This window comes from Periplaneta americana, chromosome 1, assembly GCF_040183065.1.
Source record: "Periplaneta americana isolate PAMFEO1 chromosome 1, P.americana_PAMFEO1_priV1, whole genome shotgun sequence".
Taxonomy (NCBI): domain Eukaryota; kingdom Metazoa; phylum Arthropoda; class Insecta; order Blattodea; family Blattidae; genus Periplaneta; species Periplaneta americana.
In genome coordinates this window covers 44,128,430-44,145,246 of record NC_091117.1, presented here as the reverse complement: position 1 = coordinate 44,145,246, position 16,817 = coordinate 44,128,430, and the positions used below count along the sequence as shown (strand labels likewise).

Genomic DNA, 16,817 nt, shown 5'->3' with positions numbered 1-16,817 from the left:
TAGGATTACCTGACATTCACTCAGTAAAGTTGAGGAAAATTTCCATACTCAGATACTCAGTCCATAGACTTTCACGAAAATAATGAGAGAAAAGGAAAACATAAGTACCGTCATTTCCCATAACTATGGTTCTGGAACACAACTATGGTCCACGATACAACTATTCAAAGAACATTGTAGAAGTAACATATACCGTTCGTAGATAGCTGCAGTGACTTGACTTCAAACTACAGTACAGCAAGAATATACAGTAGAGAGACGAGGTAATACGTTATGGAGTACAAAATTTGAATGGACCGTAGTTGCGTTCCAGGACCACATTTATGGGAAAAGACGGTACTCGAGAAAACTACCATACCACTTCTTTTCCTCATCATAAATCTCTTAGTATTTGACCACGAACCATCTCTGGTTCCTTACAACAATAAGTCTCGAGTATTCTGAGTATAGTAATTTAATCTTGTTTTTACGTAAAACGAGAAAAAATGTGTCATTTAAATAGCACCGTTAACTTAGATTTTAAACACACTCAGAATGGCTTTGTGAAGATTTTACTGGATTTAAACCTGTCTAACTCAAAGGATTAAGTTTCCTTTTGCACATTTAAGCTATTACCGACCATTGTAGAGTTATCTCGTAAAAGCAATTACATTGCCGCTCAGGGACACAGACAAAGGTGTCTATTCACGTGAAGGACTCCATCATGAAGGCTCAGCTGGAAGCAGTGGAGTTTCTATGTAACATAAAGGACCCCCTTTGAACTGCCATTAAGTCTATGTAGTAATAACTAAGCCATGAAAGAGGGCATCAGCTTTAGGCCATCAAATGTATCTTAAATTAAGATATGCTTTGCATTAATAACTATTCTATTCAATACCTTTGTCACTTTGGCGACTAGGTTACCTAAATCCATGTCAGGCAGGTGAAAGTCAATGTTTATTATTCTGTATATCTGTTCTAAGTATTTTCGTGGTACAGGCTCGCCACAGCTGTTTAACTATAGAGTAGATCCTATAACCTAAAAAGCAAACTGTCACTCTTTAGCAGTGTTGCCAAACTGTGCGGAATTCTACAAAATGTGTGGAATGATTGGCTGTGTGGATTTTGTGTGGAATTGTCCCAGCTAGGCCCACTAAATTTTTTAGTTAATAAAAATAAATCTGCATATGAAAATACTGGTAAAGTTGACTGTACATTAGCCGTGGAAGGGAAATTTAAACCGCTCTTAATTTGTAGGGGTAGCTTGAATTTTGCCATTCTGTTTTATGATTTTTGTACACTTTGTTTATAGACTTTCTCCCAGACTTTCAAAGTTTTACGTGATAAGGAAATATTGGATACAGTTCATGGACTTGTACAGCTGCCTGACATTGAACTTGAGGGGGATGGTGTCGACTTGGAGAGCATATTTTTACCTCCAAGGGTCATATTTAGAGGGTGGGTGAGAAAGTAACAATAACCCCAATCACTTGTCTAGTGTTCCCCGTCTCTCTAATCTGCTCCATACGCGAACCCTAACACATGTATTTCTATTACCTAAGATTAAATTACTTAAACAAATCTGGCTTTCAGGTATTATATGGCGTCTTGTCAGCGTGACAAGGAACTTGAGGGAGATGGTGTCGACTTGGGACTCCTGAGAGTTATCGTTGCCCCGACCAGACGGGATACGGCCTTAGAGGCGTTCAGGCATAATCCCACGGATAGTAGCTTCGCACCACCGGCCCCTCGACCGAGTGCGTGAACCAAATGTCCGAACCTGCGGTTCCTCTCGTACTGACGCAGAATATCTGCATGGAAATATCATATGTACTTCGGTACATTATAATAATATATATATGATATGCGTAAATCACTTCGTGATTTAAGACGGCGCTTATTCCGTCGGATCCCGGCCAACTAGTCAGTCACTCATTACGAGTGCACCTCAGCACATGTGTGGACTTCGGTCCTAGGTTCATAAATATCTATGACGTAGTGCAGAGGGCGGCCACTAGAGGGAACCCAAGAGTTGGAACTTAAAACTGAGACGATTCTTCCGACGCCGGGGTGGAATCCGGTGTGGCTTAGTGGATAAAGCATCAGCACCTAGAGCTGAAAACCCGGGTTCAAGTCCCGGCGCCGGAGAGAATTTTTCTCCGTTCCATTACTCTTTCATCGTTTTTCAGGTATTAGCTCCCTGTAAAGCAGGTTTCAATAATTTCAAGGAAAAATTGTTCCGGGGCAGGGTATCGATCCCGGGACCCTTCGCTTAGCGCGCGAACGCTCTTCCGACTGAGCTACCCCAGGAAATATACACGACACCGTCACAATTTTTCCTTTGTATCCACACGACTGAAATGAGCTGACAAGACGCCAGAACTCAACTAGGAGTGCACACAAATACTGTGTGACTTAAATTGTGGCTTTCTGTTAACGTACCTCCAGTAACGAATGTATTATACAAATCTGGTTTCAGGTAGTAGCTCCCTGTAAAGCAGGTTTGAATAAGTGTTTGTGTGCACTCATAGTTGAGTTCTGACGTCTTGTCAGCTCATTTGAGTCGTGTGGATACAAAGGAAAAATTGTGTCGGTGTCGTGTATAATTTCTGGGGTAGCTCAGTCGGAAGAGCGTTCGCGCGCTAAGCGAAAGGTCCCGGGATCGATACCCGGCCCCGGAACAATTTTTCCTTGAAATTATTAAATTACTTAATATACACCGTATTTAAACAATTAATATTAAATATAAAAAGTAGATAAATAATATACCTGCATAATACATAAATAAGTTAAAACGCTATAATATAAATAACTTATATACAATGGAAGATAGGCCTATTTCTAAAGGCACTGTAGCGATAATGAAAGTATGAATAATGGAAGGACACTAAACCAGCTTTGAATGCAGAAAGCTACTTAAGTACAGAACATTAATAACATACCTTATTCTGCATGATTATAGTATACAAAAATATATTCTAAAGTTATGTGTGAAACTGTGTGGAATTTGGTTATGTGGGTGGATTTCAGTGTTTATAGTCTGGCAACACTCCTCCGTATCTCAATATGAGAGCGAGGCATCTTCAAACAGGTTCGTTCCCCGGAGTTGACCAGGGATGCGATACTCAACATTGCAAGACGCTTTAAATAAATTGAAATGTACTTTGTCGTACACATAAAGATATCCTGTATTTTAAATGTAGGGTAAGTCGAGAGGAAATGGAATGATTTTGGGAGATGTTAGTATGGTTTATGTGATGGTATCAATAGCAGTCGGAATATTCTTGTTTGGGCAGAAGATAACCCACATTCAAATGTAGAAACGTTGTTCACACATCGTTTTGTAGTAAATGTATGGTGGGGTACTGTCGATGATAATTTGATTGACCCTGTGATAATTGGTAATCCTTTAACAGGCGCAAGATACTTGCAAATGCTGAAAAATGAGCTGCCAGGACTTCTGCAAGACATTCTCCACATCGAATAGACATCAGCATGACGGTGCTCAGCCGCATACTGCTCGTGTAGTAGCTGAATAACTAAAAACATTTTCTGGGCGATGGATTGGCCGTGAGAGTCGTGCCATTTGACCGCCACGTTCTCCGGACTTGACACCATTCGATTATGGTTTGTGGAGGTACTCCAAAACGAAGATTTACCACACAAAAGCGAATTGATTGCACGAATTTTGGTATAAAACAACGATTTGCAGCTGTACTCAGAATAACGACTTGCAGCATTAGGAAGAGAGTTTTAAAGTTTATTGACGTTCAAAGTTCAACTTTTGAGAAATTATTAATGTGAAATGTCTTTGATTCATTGTCACTGTATGCACAGCTGCATCACCAATTCCACTGAGAATTAAAACCATGCTTAAATTAAGTTTTCTTTTATTTAGCACGACAAATATTACCATCTCCCAGAATCATTCCCTTTCCTCCCGACTCACCTTGTATCCTGTTCGTGGAATAATAAAAATAGTTTGTCTTTTTTCTGAACGCATACTATTCACAGTGTTTACCATTAGTGTTCATCATGTGCGCCACTTAAATATTGATTGGTGCATTCCTTATACTTGCAATCTTTTCTTCTCGCAATATTATAGGTTATAGTTCCTCGCAGTAGGCCTATTTTTTATTTACTTCATTATATAACGACGCTATATCAACTACTGGGTTTTAACGTCTTTGGAATTAGATATAGCGAGATGGTATTTGGCGAGATGATGCCGAGAATTCACCATTGACTACCTGACATTCGCCTTACGGTTGTAGAAAACGTCGGAAAAAACCAACCAGATAATCAGCCCAAGAGGGAATCGTATCCGTGCTCAAGAGTCACTCCGAATCAGCAGGAAAATGCACTACCGCCTGAGCCACATCGGTGGTCAGTAGGCCTATTACTTTACTATGAATTCAGATCTTTATATTCTATAAACAAACTACGATTTTAACCAGAATTTGTAAATGAGTTTACAGAGTGAAAACCAAAAGGAGTAGCCGATCGGCTAGCGGGTAGACTATTTTGCTGAAGGATAACACTGGATCCAAAATTGGTTTCTGACAGAACATTTACATTCATTTCAGTCGCTGTATGTTAAAACTCTGAATCTGAAATTACACAACGCTTTAATAGCTATTAAGGTACACGTACCAAACAACGCCACCTTAACACTTCAGTCACTTTTGCTCTGGAAATAAGTTATGTACAAACACGAAAATTACGAAATAGAAACTGTAATCTTATCTTTACAAAATAGCACAATAAAAATAGATATATTATATACCGAACTAGAATTAGAACTCAAATAGGAAAACTTTGTAAACTGGCGTTATTAGGAACAGGTTGTCCAATTAACGCTACCTATTTTGTAGTAACCTATACACTTATAATTGTTAATGAATTATTTTTCCTAAGCAACACAAATTGAACTAAGCGACTAAATTTGAGTTTCTGTTAATAAAAGATACAAAATCACTCAATACTAAAGAAAGATTCTTGATCTGAAACTGAAACACCAGATGGATTAGGAAAATATGTTTTCCAGTGACACCTTACTTAAAAAAGAGACAATGTGACACAGTAGAAAGTTATTAAACATAAAAGCATTTACCTTAGTTTAATATGAATGTTTTCCAATAAGTAAAACAAAAAAATTAAGTTATGTAAAATAAAAAAAAAATAAGAGTTCGATAAGCAATTGAACCAATATCATCACTGCACATTCTGAACATTTGTAAGTTGAAAGCTTAGTGATTTTCCTGATGTTTTCACACTGATGCTGTACTGTCAGCCTTAGTACTAACATAACCTAAAATTTTGTCTGTAGACCTTTAACGCCACATGGCGTTAAAGCGCTACTGAGTATTTGATAACATTACATGCCTGTTTCTCAAACATTTTCAAATTTTATAGATAGCAAATACTTTCTATACATAGAAGAATGTTTAAGGATCACGAAAATATATAGTTTAATATAGTTATTATTTGCTCAACACACAAAATAAAAATATTGCCTCTTACCTTGATATAAGAACAGCCATTCACTATCAACACACAACAGTAGTGCACTACCGAAAACTTGTTTCGTTAACAAATTTTAATAGGGTGGCGTTAAAGATATACATGACGTTATTTGGCTCAAGGACCTTAATAATTTTACATTGTTTCAGTATCGTACAAAATGCAATGAAAAAGTACGTGCAATTTCAGTTGTATTATTTGTTTATATTGTACAAGGTTGGACAGAATGAACTCATGATTTTGACTTAGGTAACACTCGTACGATAGTAGGAATGATTGAAGCTAAGAACGACATAACATTGGTCTAAGTATGCTATTTAGCAAAAACTCCTCATTGGACAGCAGCACATCGGGCCGTCACTGTTGAAACGATTTTTAAAAGCGAAGACTCCGTGACAACACAGCAAATATTCAGGCGGTATTTCAACATTCCGAGGCATGAAAGGTTCCAGATCACAGCATTCTCGACAACTGGATTCAAAAATACGAGCTATAGATCTTACAAGTGATAACACACCTGTAAGCATGGATGGAACTGTGAGGATACCGGAGAATATCAAAAGAGTTCGTGCTATTGTCAATCGCAGTCCAAGACGATCTTCACTTTGATAAGCTGTTGCCCTTTACATTATAAACAGATATCTTCGTCGAATATTGCATGAAGACTTAAATTACTTCCCGTACAAAACTGAAGTATTGCAAGAATTGTCAGACCGTGACTTCATCTCAAGAATGAATTTGATGATTTACTGAACGGAGGTCCAGGGACTATTCGTCGATTAATAATGTCAAACGAGCGATGACAGTAGACCTACATACTGCTCGGAATTCTATGGAGACTCCTACAATCGTATTTTGCAATGAATTTGATGATTTAGTGAACGAATATCCATCAATTATTCAGTAAATCATCAAATTCATTGGAAATTTGATTCTTGAGACGAATTTAAGTCTTCATGGTTTCCTGACAGGTCGGTAGAGCATCGGTACGACATCAACTAGGTAAGCGCTCTACATGGCGAGTCAATGTCGCAGCCATATATCTGAATTGGGAGCCTCACACGGCTCGGTGCGACCCAGTACCGATATAACACGTTTTCGGCATGCAGTCTTGCTGCACATTTATAACAATAATGATTTATTTAACCTGGCAGAGTTAAAGCCATACGGCCTTCTCTAACACTCAACCAGGAGTAAAACTGCGTTACAAAAAACACTACAAATTTACAAAGTACACTACAATTTTACACACAAAACTGAATAACATAATAATAATAATAATAATAATAATAATAATAATAATAATAATAATAAATGTAAACAACAAGTAAGTAGAAATCAGACATAATATATAACATACAGAAAGAAAGGAAAAAGCATAATAAAATGTGAACAGCAGGTCAAAATAAATGAGACATACAAAGTATAAAAAATAAGACAATTATTTATAATAATAATAATAATAATGATAATAATAATAATGATAAAAAATAAGAATAGTAGTAGTAATAATAATAATAATAATAATAATAATAATAAAATAGTGTAGTACGAAGCATACAATGAATACAATATTTTTAGGTACACCCAGTAAGGAAAATTTTGATTATATATAGCTCAACTTATCACATTATAGATATACCATTATCGGAAAATATGAAAACAAAAGAATAAAATAAGTTAAATATCACTAGAACAAAGAATAAAAAAATAAGACAATTATTGATAATAATAATAATAATAATAATAATAATAATAATAATAATGATGATAAAAAATAAGAATAGTAGTAGTAGTAATAATAATAATAGTAATAAAATAGTGCAGTACAAAGCATACAATAAATACAATATTTTTAGGTACACACGGTAAGGAAAATTATGATTATATATAGCTCAACTTATCACATTACAGATATACCGTTATCGGAAAATATGAAAACAAAAATATAAAATAAGTTAAATATCACTACAACAGAAAAAAAATGTGAATACGTGGAAACATGCAATACAACACTTGTCATAATAGTAAGATAGTTTGGCAACTCGCCATAAGATAATTTTCTAACTCGGATTTGAAAGATTTCAATGTTCGGCAGCCCTTGACATCAGGCGGCAGAGAGTTCCAGTGACGAGAGGTAGCAGCAGTGAAAGATGAGGAATACAGAGATGATGAGTGAAGTGGAATTTCTAGCGTGTTATCGCGTTGTGATCGAGTATTAATATTATGATAGCAAGCTGCATTTACCGAGTGAAGTTGTGAATATTTATATTTGTAGTGAAGAACATTTTTAACATTAGCCTATGTCAGTGGTATACAGTTCTTGAGGAATAAAAAAATCTATGTCTTTACAATTTCAAATTGGCGGAATATTCACGAAAATACATAACAGAAAAGGCACGGGGAGAAGTTGGCCAAACTCTTGAAATGTCCTCTATGTCATTCTGTACATTGAGAGGAATTTTTCGTCATCTAGTGTTAATTCTCGCGCTGCTACAAACAACCTACAATATAAGTATGTACCCAGTATAGTTTCCTTTTTCTTCGTAACCTTATATACACATAGAACGCAATATCTTCTTCATCACTAGACGATATGTTCTTTAGAAGGTTCAATAACTACTGGGAATTTAAAAAAATGTGCAGTGGAGTGATGCAGAGAAAACATGTATGCCGCAGAAATACCGTACCATGAGAGAGTCCAGTGCGGTACAACATCGTTCAAACAAATTCTGAACCGCTGCTCCACCGACCCGTCAGGGAGGGACCTTAAGAAAGTAAACGCAGAAGGAAAGCCAACAAGTATTTTTATGTGGTGTTCCGCCTCTACCAGGCCCAACTCGGCGGACAATGACACATCTCCGCTGAACATCAGGTTGAATGAAACCACGGTATTATTAATTTTGAACCTTCATTATAAGTTCAAATTTTGTGACATTTTGACCAGATAAATTTTATTTTCCAACTTTTTTTTTTGTTACTTTTCCTTCATGTTAAAACATCACCATCATCATCATCATCATCATCATCATCATATTCCAGGCACGAAATTAGGTCATTGTTGGCCAGTTTCGGTGCCAGCTATACAGGATCCAATAGACGTTTCTATGGACATGCAGGTCGTCGCCGTTCTTGAGGGTGGTATTTTAGCATTTCTTGGGGTGTCCGGCCAGCTTCCATACGAGAAATGTGTTCAAGCCATCTGTTTCTGTATTCTGTAATTTTTTCTTCTAATGGTTGCATGTTGAGTTCCTGAAGTATATCCTCGTTCCTCTTGTGGTCCAGAAGTGTGTATCCTGCAGTTCGTCGCAGATATTTCATTTCAGCTACTCTTAATCTGCTGATATCTCTTTGTTTCAGAACCCAAATTTCGCTTCCATAGAGGAGAGTTGGTAGTGCAAGGGTTTTATATAGCTTTATTCTGGAATGTTTCTGTATTAAACTTGGTTTTAAAGTGTGGTTTAGCAGTCCTAATATTTGTAAAAATTTGTTAATTTTTCTGCTTACATCATTCTCTCCTTCGTATGATATATTACATTCTAAGTATGAAAAGAAATTTATCTGTTCTAAAATCACATTTTCAACAACAATTTTGCTTCGGATTGGGTTTGTACCTTCAAATACAATTATTTTTGTTTTTTTTTCTGGTGAAATCTTCATGCCATGTTTTTCTATGATTTTATTTAGTTTAAATATATCCATCTGTAAATTGTCTTCGGAGTTTGCAACTAATACTAACTAATATCGTCTCACACATTGTATCTATCATAATTCTGAGTATATAATCGATCTCTTTGGTAAAAAGTCATTAAGTGGCTAACCTGTAGCTGGGCCAGAAAGGGGATAATTAAGAATGTTTAATATACGGCAGACCGGGTCTCTTAAGTACAGCTAACACCAGTTCATTTACGAACGCACCTCGTTTCAAATAACAGCACTCGACCTTTGTGTAACCTGCTTCGCTCTAACTTCTTTGCAATTACGTAATTAATCTGCCTCTTATAATTTGATGTGGATGTGATAAAATAAATTAAAGACTGTTAAAATGTCAGAAAATCACACGTAACAAGATCTACTAGCAGCACCAGGCCGTGTCCAACATCTCATTTTAGTATTCTGGTCCGTTATGTAAGGCACGTGCTGTACACTACTCGATCGTAGAAATGAAACCACTCAACAAACATGAAACAGCGTTAATTGTCCAAATACGTTTACGAGGTTCTAGCCATTTACCAGGTCAGTAAGAGGGTTGACTACATTCCAACGTGTCTGCCAAAACGGTTAATAAATAGACTGTACATTCACTCAAGAGATTCTGTTAAGAATTATGTCAAAGTCGAATGCATTCCCGATCTCTATCAATAGTTGCTAAATGTTAATACTGCGTCTAGCTACGTCGTATGCTAATCAAAGTACTGAGAAACTTATTTAAATAAAGTTACATTCATCACTTATAGATATCCTGACTTGATTATACACTGTATTAGAGGCCTAAAGCGTAATAGAAGGTTCAATAACTTTCATTTAACCGGCTTTGCCTTCAGGTTCATTTTTTGTGGTTGGATTTTATCTTTGGTACTCGCATTCTCTTCATATTCTGAAACTGATTTCTGTAATTTCTTGCACATTATAGCCTGTAATATAATTATCAGATATTAGATACTAGGTGAATAAAAATGTAACCATATGCGTGTTTATGCGAAAATAAAGATATAAAATTAGACAAGTTGCAGACTTTACCGTTCAAAACCATGATGGCGGAAGGGGTATGCAGGTAGAGTTCCATACTGTCATCATCTCGACACTAGATTGAAGTAGTTTTGTTAGAATCACGCTCTGACATGACACACAATTTGATTGGGTAGCAACAAAATAACACAAATCTATAAAGAAGACAAAAAAAAAAGCTATCTAAGGATTAGGCTTACATAATGGCAGGTGAAAAAAGCAAAAGAAATATAAACAAAAATTCTGCGTTGTATTAGGAATACATCAGAACGTAGAATACGTCACCCAGGTTCCGGAATTAAACTAGAGTTGTGTTAGTTTGAATGTTTTATTTTCCTTCGTTTCGGTTTACAAATTGAGAGAATGGGTCTTAGATAAGAGAAGTAATTAAAGAAATGCTTGCTACATATTTTCTCTTCATATGAAGAAACACGAAGAAGAGAAGCGGCTGAGATGAGCCAACTAAGACTCCTAGCGGGCTGCTATTAGATCTATGCAAAAGATAGTAAATATCAATACCTTAAAAACAATATACTTTGCATACTTTCACTCGGTAAGGAGTTTTGGAATAATATTCTGGGGAAATTCCACAGATAGTAACAGTATATTCCTATTACAAAAAAGAGTAATTAGAATAATAGTAAGTACAAAATCTAGGGAATCTTGTAGAACTATTTTCAAAAAACTACAAATAATTCCCATGGCTTGTCAGTATATCTTTTCATTAATAATCTTCCTCTTATGTAATCATGAAAACATTGTAACAAATTCAACAGTTCATAGCATAAATACACGTCAAAAATGACTTTCATACTACATCGGCAAGTCTATCATGCTATCAAAAAGGAGTGCGTTATATGGCAGTAAAAATTTTTAATAGCCTCCCTATCGATATAAAAAATGAAACTCAAAACATAAGATTATTTAGGCCCAAATTAAAGAAGTACCTAATTTCTCACGCCTTCTATTCTGTAGGTGAATTCATGACATTCAATAACGCTTCATGAAAATGATACTAAAAATTTGTGTTGTACTAGTAGACTATATTGTAAATCACTTCTGTATATATTTCATCTAGACTGTGACTATAAATTAAGACTTTATAATAGTATTAGGTTTTTTGACTTGTTCAATATTCTAGCTGTGAAGCAATGTATGAATACCATGGAATGTTAATAAATACAATAGCCTACAATACAATACAATCATAAACGGAATGTTGACGTCAGAGACGAATTACACATCACAGCCAACACTAAAACCATAAAAGTTTATCGAGATAAATGATATGGATACATAAACACGAATGCCCAGTGACAGATTACCTCAAAGATTGTTTGCAAGATCTAACGGGAAGAGAGACCTTGGAAGGCCCAAAAGGGATGGAAAGACAGCTCACCTGAGGCGGAACAGGCCAGAAGCCCTAATCCTTGACAGAATTTGTTGTTGTTGTTGATGATGATGATGATGATGATGATGATGATGATGATGATGATGATGATGAAACATTTCGAAATTAGTCCCAGTTAACAACAAAATTTTCATTATAGTTCACTCGAAGCGTATCTTAGTATTTGTTGTTGTTTAGTGAACTGTCCGAAGACAGATCTGAACCTCACAAGTGATACCAACAAGGCACCACTTATGAGGCAACTAGATCAGAAGATAATGGGGTAGTGTGACCAGTTTCTTATCCCTTCCATTGCATACATCGCAGATTAGTTACAGATTACACTAATCAGACTTCAGATGTATTCAAACAATTATTATTCCTCTGACACATATCGTTAGTGGGATGTACTGCCTGATAATAGAGGTACATATTAGTCAGAACCTCAATCAGATGCATACTATCTATTATCAACAGTAATCTCACTAGAGGTTTTGATTTATCTAGAGAAAATCAAAACTCGAGTGGGATTTAATTGACTATTACACGATTAGAAGAAAGTATATAAAGATTAGAAGTAACGAAGTACTCCAATACAATGAAATATTAATTGACTTCCGAAAATACAACTGTCTTAAACTGTATTACTGTACTATCTCAACATTACAAATATTACGCTAGATGCATGCTAGATGGCAGTAGTGTGTTATGATTAGCTGTTATCTTGCTATCAGTTGTGCCAACTATGGAATCTTCATTGAACTCTGTAGAGGATTACTAGCAATACCTTCTCGATCTAGATCACGATGGCAGTGTTACTAGTCAAGAAGGCTTTGTTGATTCAGTTTCATTTTTATTAAAACAGTTGCATTTCACTTCAATTATCCGAATCCCAGTAATCAACGTCACTTGACAGATGATTTTCAATAAATCTTAATATTAAACAATCTCTGATACGTGACTATCCATAATATCATATAGCAGAAGCTATAACATAACCTAAATAATATATAATATAAGTGTTAGAAAAGTTTTAATTAACGACGATGACATAAAAAATAAACATGAATAATTTTAAAAGGAATAATTATTGAATGTACAATTTTCAAATTTGAATGTTTTAGTGGTTGTTAGTTCAGTTGATCTTATATTTGGACGTGTGCGTAAAAGAAGTGGAACTCGTTGATGAAGGCCTACATGGTGTATTCCTCAACTTATTCAGGATTTCCGAATGGTGCTCTTCATTTATTTATAAATAGGATTTCAGGGAAGATGCATAGGTATGATCAGTCATCTTTATTAATTCTTGTTCTTGAATGTCAATGCGAGTCATATTTGAAACTGCTGTGCATCGACTGGAGTGGTTTGTAATTTTCTGTTTTTTTATATCCATACCAGCGCAGTTTGAAATTCTGGCAAACAAAGAAACAAATGCTAGGGACGCGATAAAATTGTGCGATAGGAAGCCATGACTGGTTGAAATACGTCCTTTCGTACCGCTTTATTGGTCAAAAGTAGTATGACGTAGTAAAAGTGTAATAGTCACTTTAATATTGCAGAACTCGCAATTACAAATCAAATGAGTGCTCGCACAGATTTGTAGCAGCTCTCGTTGCCAAGATATTACTGAGAGAGTCCGCGCGGAATGGTTAATTTTAAACGTAATTTGGGCGTTTTCGTGCCTGTAGCGGGAGGAGGCAGCGTAATTTGACGTGGTCACACAAGTTACATTGGTTCATTACTAATGGCATTAGCATTCGTGTGTGGTTTTTGTTGTTGCAGTATGTATTTTGAAATTGTGTCATTTTTTGTTTCATCACAAATCCCGGAACGGATGATCATGCTCGGTGGGAGGAAGATGCATTATACAGAAAACTATTGGAAATTTAAATTAGATCCTTTGGTTCAATAATCTCTTAACATAATTCTGAATCTTCTTGGTATTTTAATTTATTTAACTAGCTAGCTAGCTAGCTAGCGAGTACAAATTAAAATTATAAAACAAAAATATTTCTAGCCACTACCGTAAGAGCCAGGCTTGTGTACGGTGTGGTCTTAGTCAATAATATAACATAAAATTTACAAGGACAGTTTACTAAATACAGTAAGTAACTTAATTGAAACCAATAAATAACACACAGGAGCAAAAAAGAAAGAGAACAAGCGAGAAAAAAAACACATTTAATATAAATTGATAATCAGACAGAAGCCAGTGATATTCATTAAAAACATGAATATAGCCGACAGAAATAAAAAGTAAAAAAATACACACATTTGTTAATATTATATAGGATCATGAATAATTTTATAAATTTCTTTTTTAAAAGCTTCAATTATAAAATATTTCAAATTTGGAAAACTGTTTGTAGTTTTATTATGAAGTCTTGGACCGAAACTAGCACCATGTTTAAGAGCTGCACTTGTATGACATTTAGGCTCAATTAATGGGAAAGTAGACTTTTGTCTTCGAGTACGGTATTCATGTCGATTAGATTTATGTTTTATTTGATTTCTGTGGTAGTAAGTTAGTAAATTATATTTATAAATTTCTTCAATAGTTAATTCTTTAAAATCTATATAAATTAAATTTGTTGGGTAATCCATACTTTTGGTCAGACAAATTTTTATTAATCTTCTGTGTAATAAAATTAGTGGATTAAGTACAAAATTGTAAAATTGTAGAAATTTGTAAAAATTGTAATTGTAATATTGTAAAATTTTAACTTGTTCCACATCTTAAAGCTTCATTGCCCATGTAAGATTTATGGAATATAATAAATGAAATGAAATGAAAATTATGTTACTCCACCCCAATTTATTATACCATATTGCATTAATGATTGTACTAAAGTTAAACATATTATTCTCAATGCCTCCTTAGTGATAAAATTTCGAAGTATTATGAATTTATAAATTGTTTTTCTTATACTTTTACATATAAAATCAATGTGTTTACCTCAACGTAAATGCTGATCTATAATAATTCCTAAATATTTGACTTTTGTGGAAGGTGTTAGACGTCAAATTTTCAACATTCCAACAGACCTACATGTAAAACCAACGAACATACCGGAGTTCCATTATAAAGCAAAGTAAGGAAAATGGAATATATAGACTGTGTTGAGTCCTCGAAAATGGTCTAGGTAACATACGCAACGGATAGGTGTCCGCTTTCTCGCTTTATATTTTGACAATTCGACGCATGGCTCTAAATCTTTGCATGTTTCTACATGTAAAATAAGAAGCAAAACTCCAAAAAAATGTTGCACCATAATGAACGCTGCAATTCTTGATCTTAATTAGCAAATAATTATAAAACGCGTAAGTTTATACAGATCTAATATATCGAAAATAAACTACAATAGGAGAGGAAGTAGACCTAGTTCTCGCCACATACTTGAATTTCAAATCGATCAGTCGTAATGTCTATATTATAGCGTGTAAAAATAGAATGGAATAGCTCATAAAAATAGTAAAAATTATTTAAAACAGATCGGAAGTAAGAAAACAAATTGTTGAAAGTTTTATGTTCTAATAAGTGTTGATGAACGAATATCGAATCAAGAGTTGCAGTGGAATAAAAGAAGAAGGCTAACATTTACGTGGATACAAGACGTTTAAAAGAGCTTATCTGAATTAAACTTACACTAAAAGTCTGGAACTACAGATATGGATAACAACTGGGAACCGAAAGTAGAAGATGGACGAAAAATATGTATACTCACAATTTTTTTTTACAGCTGTGCTTCATTGTTAGAATAGCTGGCTTACCTGAAACGAGAAAGAAAAGATATAATTAATCTTAATATACAGTATATAATAAGCTTATTATGATTAAGAAATTAAAATATTATGGTATTAAGGCCCGTAATACCTACAGCGAGAAATCTGTAATGCTTTTGTCGAGCTATGGAAAATGCTTTCCTTTAGCACGGAGTAACGCTCGAAATGAAGCATAGCTGACATTGGTTGGCCACCAATTTTTTGAAAACATAGCTACGCCACCACCTGTTTTTCCCACTCCCAAAGGTAACTTAATGTAATTGTAGCCTATACATTTTTATATCGTGAATGAAAATGAACAATTATTAAAAACTCAGATGTTCAAATTTATGTAACTTTATTTCTATCAAATGTCAAACCCAAAGAGCTTGTATAGTATTATATACAAGGTCTTTGATCAAACTACCTTCTGTATGGCGTAATAAAATTCGTGTTTTAATTATCTATGGCTTCAGTGTGTAGCAACATATTTCTTTCTGTAATGTGAAGACCAACGCATTGATAGCTGTCTCCACACATATTACATAGTTTATAGATCTCGGTGCAGTGTGTTACGGGCCTAATTTTGAGACCTTAACCACTTCCCTGATTAACCCGAGTTAACTCGGGTTGCTAACTTGTGTCAAAATTTATTAACCCGAGTTGACTCGTGTGAATCCAATTTTCGCTGCTAAGGATTATATCCCGAATATATACGTTTCCATTCTTTCATTAACCTTTTCCTCACTAGATGGCTACAGAAGTTAGTGATATTGCTATATCTGGTGGTGTTTTTTGTACTCCTTCCTTGCGAGTGGAATTCTATGCTCATATAGCATTCACACACAGTAGTGAGTAGTTATTTTGGCGGTTTCTGTTTGTGTTTAGTGTTTCTTGTGCTGTTTTGTGTAAAGATGGATCAAGTTAGTGATTCCGAAACTTTTGATCAGGAATATATTCCTGTAGAAGATTAGGAAATGAATCATCGGTATCAGAAGACGAAGTTATAGACCAACAATCAAATTCAGATCAGTTGATGTCCCGTGTTTTCGACAGTGGTTTGAATAGAAGACATCTGGCACCATTTCTTCTGCACCTCCGAGGTCACCATTCCCTGAAATTTGAACATTGTTTCTGATAACGATAATTCTCAATTTTTTAAATTATTCTTTAATAATGACCTCATCAACATTATATTCGAGGAGATGATTCGGCATGCTAATAAGTGTTCACAGAATGCTGAAAATGACTCTGAAATACGTGTACTTTTGGGCATAGTGATACTGCAGAACATTATTCACAAACCTGAAGAACAGATGTACTGGTACTAATGTCCAATGACTGCTACACCGTTCTTTCCAAAACGCTCTCATATAGGAGAGCAGATACTACTGTCCGGAATGCAATGTGCCACTGTGCGTAATACCCTGCTTTC

The 16,817-nt window shown here is 35.0% G+C and overlaps 1 non-coding gene across 1 annotated transcript; it reads left to right on the top strand.

The window, feature by feature from the left end:
* The first annotated feature begins 2,587 nt into the window (after positions 1-2,587).
* Positions 2,588-2,660, top strand: TRNAS-GCU (transfer RNA serine (anticodon GCU)). The gene has a single exon. It is a non-coding gene; the product is annotated as a tRNA-Ser (tRNA).
* The last annotated feature ends 14,157 nt before the right edge of the window (positions 2,661-16,817 follow it).